This window comes from Triticum urartu, chromosome 6 (assembly GCF_003073215.2).
Source record: "Triticum urartu cultivar G1812 chromosome 6, Tu2.1, whole genome shotgun sequence".
NCBI lineage: Eukaryota > Viridiplantae > Streptophyta > Magnoliopsida > Poales > Poaceae > Triticum > Triticum urartu.
Window position 1 is genome coordinate 25,632,037 of NC_053027.1, and position 19,369 is coordinate 25,651,405.

Sequence of the window (19,369 nt, forward strand, 5' to 3'; positions counted from 1 at the left end):
GGGGATGCACATGTCATACACTAATGTTAATTTAAGAGTTTTAATTTATTAAATGGTTAATTAGGGGATGTGGGTCTCGGTGTCAGTGGGTTACTGGCGGTTCATTTGCCGGGGGGTTAGGCCATTTAGGCCGGCGGTTAAACATGAGCAGTGGCGGAGCCAATCGGGAGCTTCAGCGCTGGCGGAGCAGCGGGAAGAGGCTGCGACCGCGGCGCGGTAGTAACGTAGCAGTAGAGCGGTGGCGAGGCGCGGCGGCGAGCAGTGGGACAGGGGCAGCCGGCGCCCCCGAATAAGGGCGCGGGGGAGCATCGGGACCGCGGCGAGCGCGGGAAGGCAAGGCGGAAAAGGGGATCACGGCGCGGGCGCGGCTATGGTCGTGCACGGAGCAGGGGCTGGCGCGGTGGTGGGCGTGCGCGCGGCGAGGGGAACGGCAGGCGGCGCGGTGAACGTGGTGGAAAGAGGAGGGCAACGGGGGGCGTCTCACAGCGTTGCCGATAAGGGGGTCGGCCTGGCTTGAGGACGCGAGTCGGGAAGGGATACGAGGAGGCGACGCAAGGTCCGGCGACGGCGAGGTCTTCAGGCGGTGGTGGTGGCGCACGGTGATGGCGCCGGTGAAGGGGGGGGGGCGTCGGGCTCATTGCTCGTTCACGATCCTGATTGGGTCGGGGAAGAGGAGCGAGAGGGGAGGCGAGCCGGAGATGGGCGGCGAGGAGGAGGCCTGGCGACGCCGACGAGCGATCCGGCGACGGTGACGGGGTCGATGGGGGCGATCCCCTTCCCGATCCAGATGGGATCAAGAGGTGGGGAGGCTGGCGAGGGGGTGTGGGGGGGGGGGGGGGGGGGGGGGGGTGGGGGGGGGGGGGGGGGGGGGGGGTTTAAGGGAGGCGTCGGGGCCGGCCTAGCTAGCCCACAGGCTAGCTAGGCCGAGGCCCAGCGAGGGGTTGCCCTCTTTTTTCTTTTATTTGTTTTGTCTTTCCTTTTCTGTTTTATCCTATTTTTCAATTTACCCTAATTTTGTAAATTATATAATTAGCATCTAAATTAGTTCTACTAAATATACCACTTCCACCAAAAGTTTGGTACCCAATTAATTTAGTTAGAACATTTTTACTATTTTAAAAGCATTTAAATAATAGTTTAAGACACTGTTTTTTTTTCATTTTAGAGTATTTAAACATTTTATTAAAGTGTGGTTTCTCCACCATAATTACTTATGCATTATTTGTTACCTCTCAAAGATTTTAGTTTTAATGTTTGCCTTTATTTTAAATTTGAATTTGAATGGGATTGAATCATTGTGAGGTTAACAATAGTAATCGTGGTGACGTGACATCATTAGCATGGAATTGCTATAGCATAACTAATCGGGCGTTACAAAAGCTAACCCTCAAACCGGTCGCAACCATCCGGACATGGTTTTCCATCCAATACGGTCCTATATTCCCCAGGCAGGTATGGATGTGCATTTTCCTGTAAACCAAAAAGAAACTATGGGGCTTTACGGGCGTCTGTACCACTGCCACGGTCAATTCTTACTCCCTTGGCCCACCAGAAATACCTCTCCCGCGCCCGCACCCCTTCACATGAGAAGCAGTTAGTTGGCACTGCTCCAGAGCACCGGTACCTCATTCTAACCGATTTGAAGTAGCCACGGTGAATATACTGATGTTGAGGAGAAGTACCAGGGACAAAAATCAATGTAATTGATTAAATGAATTGAATGCTTCTCTGGAAATAATTGATCAGGAGCAAGCCAAGGATGTGGATAGTCCTTACTACTTTAATAATCCTCAATTTGAAAGTCCAAGAAAATACTTCAATTTAATTCAAATTTCAGACTCATTTTGTTATCTTTAGATTAATGCAACATAAATATGTAGACAAGACCTGTGTTTGTCTTTTATTCCCATATTTGAACTAGTATAGTTCGGGTTCTTACATGATAGTGCATGTCACTTTATTTTTTCACCGCTACAATGACCAAACCATGGACTAAGAAAACGGTGTGTCATCTCTACTCCTAATGGAGCAGTTGGTAGTCTCCGCCGGTTAATTTTCGTCCTACCAGAGACTGTTTTTTTCATCCTTGATCCCACCTCCCAATTCCAAAAAAAACAACCAAAACCACGTCCACATAGTTCTCTCGCATGCTAGAAAAACGGACGAAATTAAACCTACGAAATTAAACCAGCAAAAAAAGTTCCACTGCTTGCAAGCGAGCGAGCAGCGAGGCGCCCAGAGAGCCCTCGAGCAAGAACCCCACTTTCGTCTCCCTCAGGTGCAGCCGCTCACCCAATCAAATCGCGCTGCCAGCCTCGTCTGCCTCGCCGTGCCTGCGTCCCTCCCCGAACGGCGGCGATGATGGAGGAAGCCACTAGCGCTGGCCAGGCCCCTGGCCGGTGGACGCGGCGGATCGTCGCTCCTCAGGGCCAGCCCCTCCCGCCGTGCTGGATCATGTGGCAGCCTAGGTAACCCTAACCAGCCCCCGATCTTCGTATCTCTCCCTGAATCCCTCCTCCTCCATGAGCCGCGCGGTGTGCTTCCCTCCTCCCACACGCTGCGCCTCTCCCTCCCCAAATCGATGAAGGAAATATGCCCTAGAGGCAATAATAAAGTTAGTATTTATTTCCTTATTTCATGATAAATGTTTATTATTCATGCTAGAATTGTATTAACAGGAAACATAATACATGTGTGAATACATAGACAAACAGAGTGTCACTAGTATGCCTCTACTTGACTAGCTCGTTAATCAAAGATGGTTATGTTTCCTAACCATGGACAAAGAGTTCTTATTTGATTAACGGGATCACATTATTAGATGAATGATCTGATTGACATGACCCATTCCATTAGCTTAGCACCCGATCGTTTAGTATGTTGCTATTACTTTCTTCATGACTTATACATGTTCCTATGACTATGAGATTATGCAACTCCCGTTTGCCAGAGGAACACTTTGTGTGCTACCAAACATCACAACGTAACTGGGTGATTATAAAGGAGCTCTACAGGTGTCTCCAAAGGTACATGTTGGGTTGGCGTATTTCGAGATTAGGATTTGTCACTCCGATTGTCGGAGAGGTATCTCTGGGCCCCCTCGGTAATGCACATCACTTAAGCCTTGCAAGCATTGCAACTAATGAGTTAGTTGCAGGATGATGTATTACGGAATGAGTAAAGAGACTTGCCGGTAACGAGATTGAACTAGGTATTGGATACCGACGATCGAATCTCGGGCAAGTAACATACCGATGACAAAGGGAACAACGTATGTTGTTATGCGGTCTGATCGATAAAGATCTTCGTAGAATATGTAGGAGCCAATATGGGCATCCAGGTCCCGCTATTGGTTATTGACCGGAGACATGTCTCGGTCATGTCTACATCGTTCTCGAACCCGTAGGGTCCGCACGCTTAAGGTTTCGATGACAGTTATGTTATGAGTTTATACGTTTTGATGTACCGAAGGTTGTTCGGAGTCCCGGATGTGATCACGGACATGACGAGGAGTCTCGAAATGGTCAAGACATAAAGATTGATATATTGGACGGCTATATTCGGACACCGGAACTGTTCCGGGTGATTTCGGAGAAAACCGGAAAGCCGGAGGGTTACCGGAACCCCCCCGGGAGAAGTAATGGGCCATATGGGCCTTAGTGGAGAGAGAGAGGGGCAGCCAAAGGTGGGCCGCGCGCCTCCTCCCCCTGGTCCGAATTGGACTAGGAGAGGGGGGGGCGGCGCTCCCCCTTTCCCTCTCCCTCCCCTCTTCTTTCCCCCTCCTAGTAGGAGTCCTACTCCTACTAGGAGGAGGACTCCTCCTTGGCGCGCCATAGGGGCCGGCCGGCCTCCTCCTCTCTTGAACCTTTATATACGGAGGCAGGGGCACCCCAGAAACACAACAAGTTGATCCACGTGATCATATTCTTAGCCGTGTGCGGCGCCCCCTGCCACCATAGTCCTCGATAATATTGTAGCGGTGCTTAGGCGAAGCCCTGCGACAGTAGTACATCAAGATCGTCACCACGCCGTCATGCTGACGGTACTCTTCCCCGACACTTTGCTGGATCGGAGTCCGGTGATCGTCATCGAGCTGAACGTGTGCTAGAACTCGGAGGTGCCGTAGTTTCGGTGCTTGATAGGTCGGGCCGTGGAGACGTACGACTACATCAACCAAACGCTTCCGTTGCCATCTACAAGGGTACATAGATGACACTCTCCCCTCTCGTTGCTATGCATCACCATGATCTTGCGTGTGCGTAGGAAATTTTTTGAAATTACTACGTTCCCCAACAATCGACATGGATCTCGCGCTGCTGGATGCAGTAGACGAAACTGATCTAATCTTATCCCGAGTTCCCAAGTCCTGATGAGAAAGTACACCTGCGTGGATCCAAGTCTGAGTTGGAGCGACATCGATCTGATGAACGTGCAAGGAATTTCTGAATCCAGGACTTCTATTTGAGTATATATGTTTGTTGGTTATTGAAGTCAATTGTTCGTACAACAGCAGATATTTTTTTAGCACGAATTCCAGTAGTTGTGTTTGCTTCTTTTGAAGGCGGATCTTGGATTCTTTCCAATAGTTGTGTTGCGCGAAATTCCAATTATTTGAGTATCTGTACTATAGTTGCCTTCAAAGAAGATGAGGCTGGAATGCTGGATACTGCATCTCTCCTAGCATGAGGAACGTTGCTACTGTCTTTGTGAACAGGTTGACGATAGGAGATGAAGTACGTTTGAACAAACATGTTCTTTCACTTTTCCCAACGAGGTGGAGCTTGCACATATGGACATATGGTACACTTGCACGGTTCTCATCGCCATTGGATTGAATACGGAAAAATGGAGAAAAATTGCATCAACCAAATACAATATCTATGTCTCCTCGTTCGCAGGGTAGGATGAAGTTGCCGAGGATGCACGTGTACCCGAGGAACAAGTACCACCTGACGCTGCAGATGACGAGGTTCGGCAAGGGCGCCGACTGCGAGAACGTCTTCAGTACCATGGTCTACCTCTCACCCAAAGGTTCCACTCAATCGATGCATTAACTGATGTACTCCAGTTCCATTACCCGAGGAACTAATATGGCAGATTTTGTTTTCTGCAGCATGGTGGGTTGGGAACTCGGGATGAAGGAAGAATACTCCTGAGAGCCCAAACTCGAGCTTCCAAAAGATATGCGTAATGTATGTGTGCCTCTGCTCTATGCATATGTAATTGTTTTTTCTATGTTTTCTGCTCCTCTCTGACACAATGTGGAAGATGTTGGTTTTAAAGGCTAGCAGGGGCAGCCAGTGGTGGAGTAATCAGTGGTTTAGTTAGGTACATATAATAGAAGTAAAAGGTGTTTAGTAGGTGCACCAATTGTGTTCTACTTCCACATATTTCTTCCTTGATTTTACCGTGCATAATCTTAGGGGTTGTGCTCTGGGGGTAGGCAATATATTCTTATAATATGTTATTCCAGTATGCAAATTGTCAGGGGATTCGTATTTTGTAGATTCTGGGATAAGGGGTCCTGGTTATTCCAGTATGCAAATTGTCAGGGGATTCATATTTTGTAGATTCTGGGATCTTGCTGGGAAAGTTGAATCATTATACTTTATATGTGATTGTTCAAAACCCACTTAAGAATCCATGTACGGATTGGGAAGGTATCATGACACAAATTATTTGCCTGGTGTATAACCAATAACTAGCTCGAGTGCTTTGGAGGAGGCTGGGGTTTATCTTTTATAAAAACTACTATTAGTTGCTCCAGAAAGTCATAGTTAGCACTAAGGAGAAATTTTCGCAGTCAAAACTTGTTTGTGTTCATGACATCATTTCTTTGCCGCAACAACGCTTTTATTTGTTTCAAATTTTCAGAGTTATGTTCGATGAACCAACTTTCGTCAGTTATGATGTTAATTACTTCGATCCTTTTCAGTATGCTGAAGGTTGAAACTTAGGCTGTCACTATGAAGAATATTTGCCTTTCAGTTTAAATTCCTCGGTAAAGATTTTGTAAGATACTTGAATAGTGTAGATGTTGAATTACCTGTATGCATGACGATTAAAGAATTATGTGCTGATACCTTCCAATGTTGGTTGAACCACATATGCTTTGCTTATTGGTTTTTGTAGATAAAAATAAGGGATGTTGTGTTGTTGGAAAGCTTGATACTACAGTGAATGCTCACCTAATGCTTAATGTCTTGCTTTACTGCAAAGGTCTTCCATAGATACAGTGCTTCAATCACTTTGGTAAGTTCAATGCCAATTTGCTTACTGTTCTCTACTACTATGAGTTGTGTTTGAAGCAAAAATATCTCATGAGTACGACAGTTCTAACGATTTTTTAATGTGCGACGTAGATTAGATGAGAAAACATTTAATCAAAGATATGATGCCTCCATGTTAAACACTGAAGAAATGGGGGTTGTATATTTTCAGATCAACAAGGCAAGAATAACTTTATTGTTTCTCTATTTTTTTCTTTTTTCTCAAGTAACATAAAAATTGAATGTATTACTTACTACTATTGAATTGCAGGCACAAAATATATAAACTTGGTTTAGATCTTCCTGGTTCGATTCCACAGCGAATGTAAAACTTATATTCGTAATTTCTATCCACTGCAGGAGGCAGGACCACATGAACAAGCAGGTTGTTGTCCAAGCATAGTTGCTACTGCAAGAGCAAGCAGCAGACAACATCCGATCTATACAAAATCCATCCATCTGTCTCGTCTCATGCATGCATAACTAGGCCAATGGTAACTTGTCTACTATTCTACTCACTGCAGTTTACGATAATTTGTCTACTACTCTACTTAAGCTTGAGGGTGAAGTGGACGATAAATTGTATTATTGACCAAGTATATCTTGTTCATAAGCCTAAGATTTGCATACACCATAGAAGCCGTATATATGTTTGAGATGATCAGTCCATGGCTGATATTGCTGGAGCAGGAGGGCGAGGCAGTGGCAAAGGTACTCAGTGTGTTTAGATCTTGAACCAGTTTGGGCTTGCCCATCTGAGTGCCGGCGATCTTCTTTGCAAAAAAGTTAAATCCGAGCAAGGGTAACAATCTGCTCTCAGTGTATTTCAACCCTCATTTAAGCATATCACATTCCACTTCCCTTTTATTTATTTACTTTTAAGAGCTCTGCTTTAGGGTTCGGTGTCGTATTTGTATCATCTTTATATAACCTTTTTTGTTTAGAAACAAAAGTTGCGTGTGCTATGTTGAAGCTTGTTACGATATTATTATTGCAGACCTGCCCTATCACCTATTAAATCTGACACGTTTTATTGAGGGCATTTATATTATAGATGCTCAAAAAATGTCCGTGCTTAATGCTGCTCAAAACGTCGTATCATCATCCCTGAAATCGACATTCAGTATCTGAAGTCCAGATTACACAGAGGCCCAAATTTACATGCAACAGGGTTACCATCTACAGTACTATCAAAGAACATCAGCTTGTGATATCCCAATTCATATGACATTTTGCCTTATATACCGTATAGGTTGATTTTGATTGGAGTAACACTATGGCAGAGAAAAACTTACTAAGTCTCCCTAGATAATTTCACACTTTCTCATACACTAAAGAGCATACTCTCAGCATCTCTTGTACCATGGTGGCCGAGAGCTGGAGGTCCTTGAGCCTAAAATCTGCATTCCAAAGCAAAAGCTTTCTTTTATTGGTGATAGTTAGTTAATGGCATGCAAAGCAATTCTCGTTGATTGTATGCATTAAGCTGAGTCGACTAGCAGCAGTGTATATGATTAAATAAAAAGGCAATTTTTTTGCATGAAGAAAAACATTAAAGTGACGACAAATGTAATGCCTCACAGGTAAAACATAAACAGACCCTGGGTGAATAATAATGAAGGTCGACATTTATTGGCAGGATTAGAATTTTCAATACATTAATATGTTGTCTTCTTAATTGAGCTTGTACTAAATGTTGTCAGTACGGGCTGGCATTCAACTTTGCGTACTGTGTCAAAGAGTTTCAAGACTTGGACCTTCCCACATCATGCTAAAGCTGGTAACTATTTGTGCTACTGAACATAGCGTTCCCAGTTCCACTACATCCTCTCCCCAATGTCTTTTTTCATCCATCTAAGAAAGAAGAAGAATCATTTTTCATCCATGTAATAAGAGTGAGTTAGTGGTAACAAAAAGTCAACAAGGCCCCCTACTGTACATGAGGATCATAATGTTATACTACCTCCATTTCTTTATGTAAGGTATATTATTTTCAGCACGGTGACCAAAGCACATGATTCCGTGTTTTCTATGGGAGATCTAAAATAGTAGGTTAAAAGCATACTGCAAATTTATTAGAAGCAAAATATCTAGAAGGATTACATGTATGCAATGGATAACAAGAGCATTAGTTCTTTAAAAGTGTTGCATTTAGTTCTTCCCAATCCGTTTATTTGTTCTAGCTCTATGGATAACAAGAGCATTAGTTCTTTAAAAGTGTTGCATTTGTGTGGGCTAGACACCACTCCATTGAAAAGAAAATGTGTCGACATGTCATATTACAACAGTTGTGATATCCATAAGAAATAGACACTCACCGTGTTGCCTTGAGAGCTCATATGTTTTTGTGAGGAGAGAAAGGCCAAAGTTTGTGTGCAATAGTCGGCGGAGTGGTTACATGCTGAGAGGAGAACCTATTGTAAATAATATCATGTTCTAGCTTCATTTGAGCGACAAGTAATTCCGGATGGATGTAGTATCACTTAATTACAAATGACATTTATGATCACCATTGATCTTACTGTATGATTGTTTTCATGACCTTGAAAGAAGAAATATTCTAAAAGTTGAGTGCAGCTGGACGGACCTCAATCCATTTGAGCCAGGAAAAGTAGATGCGGACTGTCCTAAATCATTTGAGATATGAATAGTAGATGGGAAAGGGCTGAAATATTTTATGCAGCAATGGTTACTAAATGGTAGGAATAATGTGCTTTTTTGTAGTAGTTCCTAAATGGTAACCTCCAAGTTCCTAATTTCATATGTAATAATTTTCCACGCAAGTTCATAATGCAATCAAGTTTCTGGTTGTAGTATCTTCGAACATTTGTTCTGAGGGAACAAAATCCTCCCAAGTGTGGTCTTCAATTATTGAACAATAACAATGGACATGCTTTGTGAGACTATTGGTCTTAAGCATAAAAAGGCATGCAAGTGATATCCATCAATTAAAGTAAAGTGCACGACAAATAGTTGTACTCTCTCTGTCCAGAAATACTTCTCGGAGAATGGATAATCCATTTCTCCGACAAGTACTTGCGGGTGGAGGGTGTATGTTTTTGTACCACTTTTCTACTTTGTGGATCAGATCTCATAGTACAAGTCGGCTAATTACATTTTTATCGAAATTATTGCAAGTGGAGTGGATTTCAACTATTTTTCATCTTTTACTGTCCATCTTTTCTATACATGTCAAATTTCACATGCATCGTGTTTGCAGTCAGTACAAATTTGAAAAAGCCCGTGGCAACGCACGGGAAGTGTACTAGTATATCTAGTACTAGAGTTATTTTCTTCTCAGTTAGTATCGAAGATGCCAAATGGCGTGATGGTGCAATATGGAGGGATGTAGACATTGCACATTGCAGGTAGCGTCTGTAGCGCTAGGTTCCTTATTTCCTCGAACTGGGGCAGTTGTTGAGGCTGGACAGAGCCCTGGGCCTGTGGGTTTTGTTGAGATGGCGGGAAGGAACCCTGGCCTGATGGATAATGTTGCTGAGGCTATTGGAAGGAGACCTGGCTCGATGGTTGTTGTTGTTGTTTTTGTTGTTGATGCAGAATAATGTGCCATAGGTGCTGACAACACAATTCTTGCAACAGCTGGTAAGTACTTTGTTGCAAAACTTGTGAACTTCCATGCGCTATGTTGTGTTGCTGCAATACAACATCCATGCATGGAATCAGTTGTTGTTGCAAAATTTGTTGAAGGATTTGTTGTTGTTGTTGTTATTGTTGCTGCGAAATTGGTTGTTGTGGTTGCGAATACTGTGGTTGCGGTTGTGGATATGGTTGTTCTGGTCGAAATGGTTGCGACTGCGAATATGGTAGTTGCGGCTGCGGAAATGGTTGCAGCTGCAGATATGGTTGTTGTGATGGAAATGGTTGCGGCTGTGGATCTGGTTGTTGTGGTGGAAATTGTTGTTGCTGCCCTAGAAATTTTTGTTGTTGTACCAATGGAACTTGCTCTTGTGGCTGTTGCTGAGATGGATTTTGTGGCTGCAATTGTGGCACTGGAACTCTAACTGCAGTTGTGGCGGTGGTCTCCACGATAGCAAGGAGGGAAAGGATGAGAAAGGTCTTCATGGTGGATTTGTATTGACCACAGCTTGCTTGGCTTAAATGATGCGCTCTACTTATGAGAATGATGGATGAGGAAGCATGGTCGTCATGCTACGGGGCTATTTATAGCTGCCATGGAATGATCTCTTTTACAATTGGCATTTGCTTGTGTGGAAAGTGCTTGGATGCTTCTCAAAATCATAATTTGGTATGTTTTGTTTGGTGGCACTACTTACAAGTGTATTCTTGGACTGGTCATTAAAGTTCCTTGTTGTTGCACTATCATTCCACCACCAAAAAGGTGTGACAACACGCATGACTCATCTTATTTACTTTACAGATCAAACAGTAATCTAGATTGCCTATTTTTCTGAAACTAAGTTTGTAATTTTCTGCAAATTGTTACACATAAACTAGATAAGCATGGCTGTCACGGTACTTAGTTTGTAATCTTGTGTGGTCTCTTAAGATAGATAAGACTAGTAATGTAACTTGCTTTAGTAGGCCATGACTCATCAAATTCCTTTTACATGTCAAGTGTTGTAGTGTTCTAGAAGTTATTAGCAAGCATAAATTTTGTAATGTTCTACAAGTTGTTACGTGTAAACTAGATAAGCTTGACTTGCTCACAAACAAGATTGTAATCACTAGTCATCTACGCGTGCAACTACATGGCCTAGCTATTATATGGGTACATATTTATTAATAAAATTATATTTATATGTAAAATTCAAGCGGTTAAATTACAGATATCATACATCTGAACATATGCTAAGTTATTCAAACAATTATAGTACAATATAAACACATATATTATAAACTTCATTATATGGAAGAGTGCCTCTACTTTCCCATTTATGTTGCGCAAAGTATCATCACTGGTCTGAATGAAGCCTTCATGTCATAGTAGCAAGAATTTGACACCACCTACTATATAAGGGAGAAAGCAAGTATGAATTATTTCGATATATAGTTATATTACTTTGTTGTTGTGCGCGTATGTATATGCACCACTACTACAATGGTACACTGGTAGAAAAAGGGTCTGTTGTCCCGGTTCGTAAGGGCCTTTTGTCCCGGTTCTGGAACCGGAACTAAAGGGTCGGTACTAATGCCCTGTCCCTTTAGTCTCGGTTCAATCCAGAACCGGGACAGATGGGCCTCCACGTGGCCTATATGCAGAGCCCAGGCAGGAGACCCTTTGGTCCCGGTTGGTGGCACTAACCGGGACCAATAGGCATCCACGCGTCAGCATTTCTGTGGTTGGGGTTTTTGTTTTTTTTAAAGGGGGGGTGTTTGGGGGTTTTGGGGGGTTAATTTAGGTGTTTCATATATTGTGTTAGCTAGCTATAATTAATAGAGAGAAGTGTCTTCTCTTATGTCCGTGCTTGGTCGACGCTACGTACTATACATACGTATAGAGAGGACTAGGCACACTAGCTAGCTAGTAAGCAAACGAAGGAAACAGAAGATCGTCATGAACATATATGCATACAGAGAGAAGTGATATCGACCACCTCTCCTTCTCCGATAGATTGGTCGAACAACAAGTTCTCGTATATCTATCCGATACTACCGGCACTAGTAGAAAACAGGGCTTTGGTCCAGGCCGGGTCAGCCCATTAGTCCCGGTTCAGTCCAGAACCGGGACCAATGTGGGCATTGGTCCCGGTTCGTGAGCCCAGGGGGCCGGCCGGGCCACGTGGGCCATTGGTACAGGTTCATCTGGACCTTTTGGTCCCGGTTGGTGGGATGAACCGGGACCAATAGGCCTCGCTCCTGGCCCACCACCATTGGTCCCGGTTGGAGGCTTGAACCGGGACCAAAGGCTCCCCTTTAGTCCTGGCGCATGTCACCAACCGGGACCAATGAGGTGCCTATATATACCCATCGCTCGCGAGCAGAGCACCCCAGTGCTCTGTTTTTCTCTGGCCGAGGGGGAGAGGGCTTTGTGGTGCTCTAGCTCACCTCCTATGCACATGAGGTGTTCGATGGAATGCCCGAGCCACACTACTTAAGCTTTCTCCTCTCGAAGATCGACCTCCAAGCTCCATTTTCCTCGAGATTTGTCTAGATTTAGCGGTCCATCACGCCCCGTCCCCGTCTTCACCGCTGTCGATCACCCGCGCCGATCTCATCACCGACACCACCGTGGTGAGCCTCTTGTTCTTATCTTCTTTCTGAAAGGAAAAATATTCTTACTTGTATGTTTAGATAGATACTTGTATCATTTTCTTACTTTTATTATTGCATCTTATATAGTGCGATGGTTTTGGTATCCGCCCCCGTCGGCCCTCGTCCTGTCTATGATTCGGATGTGGTATATATATTATCTTTATAACTATTGGTTCATTTATTGTTTATGAAAATTATGCCGACCAACGTGACATAGATTTTATTTATCTAGGATGTATGTGAATTGGAAATGCCAACCGACCCTATTGTCGAGAGGTTAAATTTAGTTGAAGAAGAAAACAATTTGTTGAAGGAAAAAATAAAAAAATTAAGGAGGAGAAGATGATATTGGAGTTGCATGTTGCGGATGTCGTCGATAATCACAAGATCAAGATGGATGCAATGCGCTTGAAGATTAGAAAGATTAGAAAATATGCCATTCATACCGAGGCTTGGTATCATTATGCCGTTGGATCAATTGTTACCTTGGTTGCGATTATGATCGCATTTGTTTTCGCATTGAAATGTTTTACATAGTTTCAATGTATGGTTTAATTAATTAGATGCTCTGGAGAGCTATATGTTGTTAGATGAGAAGTATGTATGCACTTTGGTTTTAATGTGATGATGAACTTCTATTAATTTGGACACTTAATTATATATAATGCACGCAGATGAACCGAGAATGGATGTACGGTGACAGACACACCCGCGAGTACATTAAGGGCGTGCATGAGTTTCTCGATGCGGCTGAGGAAAACAAGCAGAATGGTTTTATGTGTTGTCCATGCACTGAATGTGGGAATACGAGGTCTTACTCTAACCGGAAAATCCTTCACTCCCACCTGCTTTACAAGGGTTTCATGCCACACTATAATGTTTGGACGAGGCACGGAGAAATAGGGGTTATGATGGAAGACGGCGAAGAAGAAGACTACGATGACAACTATGTGCCCCCTGAATACGGTGATGTTGCAACGGGGGGAGTTGGTGAAGATCAAGAGGAACCAGACGATGTGCCCAATGATGCTGCAACGGGTGAAGCTGCTGAAGATCAAGAGGAACCAGACGATGTGCTCGATGATGATGATCTTCACCGGGTCATTGTCGATGCAAGGACGCAATGCGAAAGTCAAAAGGAGAAGCTGAAGTTCAATTGCATGTTAGAGGATCACAAAAAAGGGTTATACCCCAATTGCGAAGATGGCAACACAAAGCTCGGTACCGTACTGGAATTGCTGCAGTGGAAGGCAGAGAATGCTGTGGCTGACAAAGGATTTGAGAAGCTACTGAAAATATTGAAGAAGAAGCTTCCAAAGGATAATGAATTGCCCGATAGTACATACGCAGCAAAGAAGGTCGTATGCCCTCTAGGATTGGAGGTGGAGAATATACATGCATGCCCTAATGACTGCATCCTCTACCGCGGTGCATACAAGGATCTGAACGCATGCCCGGTATGCGGTGCATTGCGGTATAAGATCAGACGAGATGACCCTGGTGATGTTGACGGCGAGCCCCCCAGGAAGAGGGTTCCTGCGAAGGTGATGTGGTATGCTCCTATAATACCACGGTTGAAACGTCTGTTCAGAAACGAAGAGCATGCCAAGTTGATGCGATGGCACAGTGAGAACCGAAAGAAAGATGGGAAGTTGAGAGCACCCGCTGACGGGTCGCAGTGGAGAAAAATCGAGAGAAAGTACTGGGATGAGTTTGCAAAGGACCCAAGGAATGTATGGTTTTCTTTAAGCGCGGATGGCATTAATCCTTTCGGGGAGCAGAGCAGGAATCACAACACCTGGCCCGTGACTCTATGTATGTATAACCTTCCTCCTTGGATATGCATGAAGCGGAAGTTCATTATGATGCCAGTTCTCATCCAAGGCCCTAAGCAACCCGGCAATGAAATTGATGTGTACCTAAGGACATTAGTTGAAGAACTTTTACAGCTGTGGAATAAAAACTGTGTACGTACGTGGGATGAGCACAGACAGGAGGAATTTAACCTTAAGGCGTTGCTGTTCGTGACCATCAACGATTGGCCCGCTCTCAGTAACCTTTTAGGACAGACAAACAAAGGATACAACGCATGCACGCACTGTTTAGATGACACTAAAAGTATATACCTGGACAAATGCAGGAAGAATGTGTACCTGGGCCATCGTCGATTTCTTCCGACCAACCATCAATGTCGAAAGAAAGGCAAGCATTTCAAAGGCGAGGGAGATCACCGGAAGAAGCCCGCCATGCGCACCGGTGATCACGTGCTTGCAATGGTCAATGATTTACACTACGTAATCTTTGGAAAGGGTCCCGGTGGACTAGCTGTTCCGAATGACGCTGAGGGGCACGCACCCATGTGGAAGAAGAAATCTATATTTTGGGACCTACCCTATTGGAAAGACCTAGAGGTCTGCTCCTCAATCGACGTGATGCACGTGACGAAGAACCTTTGCGTGAACCTACTAGGCTTCTTGGGCGTGTATGGGAAGACAAAAGATACACCTGAGGCACGGGAGGACTTGCAACGTTTGCACGAAAAAGATGGCATGCCTCCGAAGCAGTATAAAGGTCCTGCCAGCTACGCTCTTATGAAAGAAGAGAAAGAAATCTTCTTTGAATGCCTGCTCAGTATGAAGGTCACGACTGGCTTCTCGTCGAATATAAAGGGAATAATAAATATGCCAGAGAAAAAGTTTTAGAACCTAAAGTCTCATGACTGCCATGTGATTATGACGCAATTGCTTCCGGTTGCATTGAGGGGGCTTCTACCGGAAAACGTCCGATTAGCCATTGTGAAGCTATGTGCATTCCTCAATGCAATCTCTAAGAAGGTGATCGATCCAGAAATCGTACCAAGGCTAAGGAGTGATGTGGCGCAATGTCTTGTCAGTTTCGAGCTGGTGTTCCCACCATCCTTCTTCAATATCATGACGCACGTCCTAGTTCATCTAGTCGACGAGATTGTCATCCTGGGGCCCGTATTTCTACATAATATGTTCCCCTTTGAGAGGTTCATGGGAGTCCTAAAGAAATATGTCCGTAAACGCGCTAGGCCAGAAGGAAGCATCTCCATGGGCCATCAAACAGAGGATGTTATCGGGTTTTGTGTTGACTTCATTCCTGGCCTTAAGAAGATAGGTCTCCCTAAATCGCGGTATGGGGGGAGACTGACTGGAAAAGGCACTCTTGGAAGAGACTCAATAATGTGCAGGGACGGATATTCTTGGTCTCAAGCACACTACACAGTTCTACAGAACTCTACCTTGGTGACCCCGTATGTTGATGAACACAAGAACAGTCTGCGCTCCAAACACCCGGAGCAGTGCGACGACTGGATTTCATGTGAACACATCTGTACTTTCAGCAGTTGGGTGGAAACACGTCTAAGAGGTGACAACACTGTTTGTGATGAGTTGTACTTGTTGTCCAGGGGACCATCTGTGACGGTATTGACTTACAAAGGATACGAGATAAATGGGAATACATTTTACACGATCGCCCAAGATCAAAAGAGCACCAACCAAAACAGCGGTGTCCGCTTTGATGCAGCAACCGAGAGCGGAAAGGACACATATTATGGTTACATAGTGGACATATGGGAACTTGACTACGGACCTGATTTTAAGGTCCCTTTGTTTAAGTGCAAATGGGTCAATCTGTTAGGCGGCGGGGTACAGGTAGACCCACAGTACGGAATGACAACAGTGGATCTGAAAAATCTTGGGTACACTGACGAACCGTTCGTCCTAGCCAATGATGTGGCACAGGTTATCTATGTGAAGGACATGTCTACCAAACCGAGAAAAACAAAAGATAAGGAAGCAAATACATCATACGATGAGCCAAAGCGCCACATAGTTCTTTCAGGAAAATTGGACATCCTGGGAGTGGACGGCAAGACAGACATGTCTGAAGATTATGAAAAGTTTCATGAAATTCCTCCCTTCAATGTCAAGGCTGACCCAAGCATCCTGATAAACAATGAAGATTATCCATGGTTACGGCGCAATAAGCAAATGACACAAGCGAAGAAAAAGTGAAGAATTTCTCCCGCAACTATTATGATGATACCATGCCTACTTTGTAACACACGAACATTCTACCATTGTCCGTTTTGTACATGCACATGCTATGTGGGTGAAATTATGATACCATCCCAACTTTCAACTTTTTCAGAGTTCATTTGAAATGCTTTCATGTCTTATGGTTCAAGGTTTTATGTGTTGAGGCAAATGGATCAATATGTCAGGAGGCGGGGTACAGGTAGACCCACAGTACGGTATGACAACAGTGGATCTAAACAATCTTGGGTACACAGACGAACCATTCGTCCTAGCCAATGATGTGGCGCAGTTATTGTCCGAAACTTTGATACTTCGAAAGTGATTATCAATTTTGTACACGAAGTGCATCAAGTTTTCTCTATAAGCGCATCTATTCTCATTTTTTTAGTAAGTTAATCACAAACTTGTGATTCAAACAATTTTCAAAGAATTCAAATTTTAACTATTCAAATTTGAAAACTAATGGCACTAACAGAAAGTTTAGAATTTTTCTAAAACTAATGGCACTAAAAGAAAGTTTATAATTTTGCTAACCTAAAAGCAAACATAATTAAAAATTAAAGCAAAAAACAAAAGAAAATAAATAATGCAAAAAACAAATCAAAAAACAGGAAAAAAACTATTTTTATTGTAAAGTTAATCACAAAATAAAATAAATAAAGCAACAAAGAAAACTAAAAAACTAAAAAAGTGTTTTCAAATTTGAAAACTAATGGCATTAAAAAAAAGTTTATAATTTTTCTAAAAGTAAAAGCATAAAGAATTAAAAAATAAAGCAAAAAACAAAAGAAAAATAAATAAAGCAACAAAAAAACAAAAAAAATGCCACCTACGGGGCCACCACGGCCTGAATACGACTAGAAACCCTACCATGGGCCAGGATTCAGGCCCGCAGCAGGCCCAGTAGGCCCACAGGCATTGCAGTGACAGATTAGGCCCGAAAGCCTACAGTTGAGAGGAGCTCGGGAGGGTGGGCCCAGCAGCGCTTATAAACCACTCCCGAGCCCTCTCAACTAGCGAGGTGGGACTAAACTTTTGGGCGCGAGGCAGCACAAGGCCATTGTTCCCGGTTGGTGGCACCAACCGGGACTAAAGGGGGCATTGGTCACGGTTGGTGGCACCAACCATGACCAATGCCCCCCTTTCCCGGTTGGTGCCACCAACCAGGACCATAGGCCTCTGCTTCCCGCCCTTTCGGCTGCTGAAAAGAGACCTATGGTCCTGGTTGGTCGCACGAACCGGGACCATAGGTGTGCATTGGTACCGGTTCGTGCCACGAACCGGGACCATTGCTCTGGGTATATAAGGTAGCACATGTGAAAATTTCGCCAACCGCTAACATTCGCCCCCGACGCCGCCAGGTCGTTCGTCGTCATCGTCGCCGCCCCGAGCCCGTCGTCGCCCGCTCCCCGCCGCCGTCGCCCCGCACTGCCGCAGGCCTTCTCCCCATCGTTGCATGCGCCGTCGCTGGCCTCCTCCTCATCGCTGCGTGCGCCATCTCCGGCCACCTCCCCGTCGCCCCGCGCCGCGTCCCCGGCTTCCCCCGCGCCGTCGCCGGCCTCCTCCCCGTCCCCGGCCTCCTCCCCGTCGCGCCCCCAGTGAGCTCCCCGCCCCTTCCCATCGATCCCTGTCGCTCTGACCATCGCCGCCGCCGCCGCTGCTCTCTGTGTGTGATAAATTTTTTCATATGTGTATGTATATGCTCATATGTATTTGGATTTGGCTATGTATGTATGTATATGCTCATATGTATGTACGTATGTATGTATATGCTCTCTGTATATGGATTTGGCTATGTATATGCTCTCTGTATATGCTCATATGTATGTATGTTCATATAGCATTTTTTCTATATATGAATTATTTTTTTTGTTCATGGATATATGCTAAAGAAAACGAGGGGGGTGATAGATGATGATGAGGGGTCGAGAGGGGGACGAGAGGTCTAGAGGGGTCGAGGGGAGAAAAAAATGTTATCAGGGACGAGGGTCGTCGAGGGGTCGAGAGAGGGACGAGGGGTCGAGAGGGGTACGAACCGGGACCAATACTCTGTGTATATAAGCATGACTTAGAAAGAAGAAGAGGAGAGGAAGAAGAGGAGAAATAAATAAGAAGAAGAAAAAAGAAGAAAAAGAAGAGGAGAAGAAGAAAGGAATAGTGGAGAAGAAGAGAAAATAGAATATTCTATTTTCTCTTCTTCTCCACTATTCCTTTCTTCTTCTCCTCTTTTTTTTCTTCTTTTTTTCTTCGATCTTCTCCTCTAGCTATTCCTTTCTTCTTCTCCTCTTTCTTCTTCTTCTTCTTCTTCTTCTTCTTCTTCTTCTTAATTTTTATCGGGAACGAGCGTGTCGAGGATCGCCAAGGGGTCAAGGGTCGGGAACTAGGGTAGAGGGTCGAGGGTCGTTAAGGGGTCAAGGGTCGAGGGTTTCAGGGTCGAGGGTTCGAGGGTTCTATAGGGTCGAGGGATTGAGGGTCGAGGGTTCCAGGGTCGTCTAGGGGTCGAGGGTTCCAGGGTCGTCGAGGGTTCAAGGGGTCAAGGATCGCCGAGTGGTCGAGAGAGGTTTCCTAGTGTCAAAGTATTGAAGAAATCCATGGCTTCATCATTAGCCGGAAGTAACCAGGGCATGACGAAGTCCTCCAAAGTTATTTTGGAATGGTGTCCCGGATAGGATAATTTGCCTTTTTGTATGAATTTCATCAAAGGCCTTCCAAATAGCGATATTTGGAAGGTTCTTGCTGAACTTTGTACCAAAAAGCGAATTATCCTATCTAGGAATCCGTTCCAAAATAACTTTGGAG

The 19,369-nt window shown here is 44.4% G+C and overlaps 1 pseudogene; it reads right to left on the minus strand.

The window, feature by feature from the left end:
• Nucleotides 1-9,198: 9,198 nt before the first annotated feature.
• LOC125513427 lies at nucleotides 9,199-10,422 on the minus strand (annotated as a pseudogene).
• Between the last annotated feature and the right edge of the window lie 8,947 nt (nucleotides 10,423-19,369).